The sequence below is a fragment of the Amia ocellicauda genome, unplaced genomic scaffold, assembly GCF_036373705.1.
Source record: "Amia ocellicauda isolate fAmiCal2 unplaced genomic scaffold, fAmiCal2.hap1 HAP1_SCAFFOLD_120, whole genome shotgun sequence".
NCBI classification, from domain to species: Eukaryota; Metazoa; Chordata; class Actinopteri; order Amiiformes; family Amiidae; genus Amia; species Amia ocellicauda.
The window spans coordinates 192,280-192,500 of record NW_027102685.1 but is presented as its reverse complement, the minus strand read 5'-3'; positions in this window follow the sequence as shown (position 1 = coordinate 192,500).

Below are 221 nucleotides of genomic sequence, written 5' to 3'. Positions count from 1 at the left end.
GGCAGCATACATATTCCGTCTCGTGGCAGCCACCGGAGATATGTCAGAGCCCGTACGCCCCCCGCACTCACCCTTAAAGGCCGGGACAGCCCTTGGGGTTCCTGCCGGGGGGCGGGCAGCATACATATGTCCGTTCCGTGGGAGCCACCGGAGATATGTCAGAGCCCGTACGCCCCCCGCACTCACCCTTAAAGGCCCGCAAGCCCTTGGGGTTCCTGCCG